General features: G+C 38.2%; 1 non-coding gene across 1 annotated transcript; it reads right to left on the bottom strand.

The window, feature by feature from the left end:
- Positions 1 to 1163: 1163 nt before the first annotated feature.
- Positions 1164 to 1270, bottom strand: LOC145123009 (small nucleolar RNA R71). The gene has a single exon (XR_013714890.1). It is a non-coding gene; the product is annotated as a small nucleolar RNA R71 (small nucleolar RNA).
- Between the last annotated feature and the right edge of the window lie 1368 nt (positions 1271 to 2638).

Here is a 2638-nt window from a genome sequence, read left to right as displayed (position 1 = left end):
ATTTGATATCATGCATTTGTCTTTGTGATATATGATGTACATTATTGGGTTAGGACCGGAGGGTCCAACCAGAGTTGTGAGACCGGAGCGTCTTCACTGAGACACATTGATCGGAGGGTTCTTATCGAGATATAGCCATGAGAGGCTAATTATTTGTGTGTGGTATTTTGGGGAACTCACTAAGCTTCGTGCTTACAGTGTTGTGTGATATGTGTTTCAAGTACTTATGTAGATTTCGGGAAGGCGAAGGCTCGATTGTACACATCCACCCGCTTATAGAGATTTGAGGATTTTGGGATACTCTGATGTTGTTTTGATAATAACTTACAATTTGTTTGATGACTTGGATTTATGAGTAATAATTTGAGAATTAAAATTTTAAAAAATTTAATTGAAAATTTAGATCGTTACATTTTCTGCATAGTTTTATTTTTCTAAGAAACCAGCTCCCACGACGTGGTGAATTATTTTCCACGACGTGGGCATAATTCGTTTTCTATTTTTCGTTTATTTCATTTTAGTTCGTTTTTACGTGTTTATTGTATGTTTTGTTTCAGTGATATATGACCCGAGGATCAAGATTTCCACTAGTGCAGCCACTTGAAGATCCAGATTCTGCATTCCATAAAAACAAAGATAAAAAGAACGATGAATCTAGTAGCACCTTACAGTTAGACAAGTTTGAAAGATTTGAGAGAACTCCAAACAAGAAAGAAACCAGATACGAGTCAGAAATTGAAAGCAATTCGGAAGAAGAACTCAAAATCAAGGTAGAAGAGATGTCAGACATCAAGACGGTGACAATGGAAGAGTAGAAGAAGAGTATGCATGACGACAATGAGCCACATATTGTTCCACCAAGAATTCCGACTACAACAAACTTTGAGCTCAAGGGACGCATTTTCTCAATACTCAAATACATTCCATTTTCTGGAAAGGACTATGAAGATGCTTTTAAACACATTGATGAGGTGTTGGACATCACTAATTACTTCCATCTTCCAAATGTTTCAAGAGATACGGTACAACTCAAGATGCTTCCGATAATATTCATAGGAGATGCGGAGATTTGGTTGAAGTCACTTACACTTGGAACAATCACAACTTGGACCAACCTTTTTGAAGCATTCATTGAGCAGTTCAGTCTTCCTTTAAAGATAACCAAACTCAAGAAGAAGATAGAAAATTTCCTACAGAATGATGGTGAATCTTTGTATGATGCTTAAGAGAGATACAAGGGATTGTTAAGAAATTGCCCTTAACACGATCTCAATGTGCAGCAAGAAGGTTCTATATTTTATGATGGGATCAACACAACGACAAGGCAACTCCTTGATTCTCAAGGACCAATGACAAAGAAGGATCCTGCTACCATCAAGGAACTGATTGAAGAGTTTGAAAAGTATTCGCGAGAGTACCACAACCCTCGTGAAGACATTACAAGAGGCAAGGTAGTTGGAGATGGAGAAACCAAAAATTTGGCAGTAGTAATGGCAAAACTAGAGAATATGAACCGGAGGATGACAAATATGGGTCAATGTATACATGACATAAAAGTGGGTTGTGACAATTGTAATGGACGACACTTGACAAAAGATTGCGACTTGGATGAAAATGGGAACCGAAAAGCAGAATTATGCTACTCTTGTGGTGATCGGTTTGATGAATATTGGAAAAAGCCTAAAAAGGAGTGGTTTCCATATGATGAATACAAAAAGGATAAAGTAGAGAAATATCGGCAAACCGATCGAGGCTTCTACTAAAAGGAACAACCACCCACCGAGCACAAATCCGAGTTCGAGTCAATTCCTTCACGCTTTGTAGCCTTTTCTGAGCAAAGGCATGATGCGACTAATGCTACAATAAGAAACAAACAATCTGCAATATCAAGCATCGAAACTTAATTGGATAAATTGACCAAACTCATAAACGAGAGGTTACATCCTAAAAACCCCGATCTAAAACCAGAAACTCATGTTATGGCCATTACTACTAAAGAAGACATGATTTTTGAGCCTCTAATTATTCTAGAATCATAAAGGAAGGATCCCGATCGACAGCTTGAAAGAAAAGAAGAAAAATTGAAAAACCATTATGCACAGTGTACACAACGTGGAGAACACGATGCCATGTTGTGGCCACTGATAAATGGTAAAAATTTATTTCATGTTCGACCTTATCAACCACCATCTCCGTACCCCTCTTGAGCCAAACATAACCTACTAGAGCCGGAGCAGAAGAAGTTCATGCAGCAAGTCAGATCCCTTTTCTATCAATACACCTTTCATCAAATCCATGGCTAAAATTCCCAAATTTGCTAAGGATGGGATGAGAAATCATAAGAAGTTAGAGAAGGCCTCTACCATTATGCTAAATGAGAAATGTTCTGCAGCAATCAATGAAGGGTTGCAAACAAAAATGAGAGATATGGGGCATTTAACTTTGCCTTGCGAATTCGTAAATTCCACTAAAACTAATGCTTTAGCTGAGTCAGGGGGGAAGTATTAATCTCATGAGTTACTCATTTTGCAGGAGCTCGAGTTACGAAATTTGAAGAGCACGAGGATGACCATTCGCATGGAAGCTCGCTCGATTACATATCCTCGTGGGATTATAGAAGACTTATTGGTAAAGGTCG

Source organism: Lactuca virosa, chromosome 6, assembly GCF_052849685.1.
Source record: "Lactuca virosa cultivar CGN04683 chromosome 6, Lactuca_virosa_CGN04683_v6, whole genome shotgun sequence".
NCBI lineage: Eukaryota > Viridiplantae > Streptophyta > Magnoliopsida > Asterales > Asteraceae > Lactuca > Lactuca virosa.
Note: the sequence above shows the minus strand (reverse complement) of the source record. Positions and strands in the feature narration are given on the sequence as shown.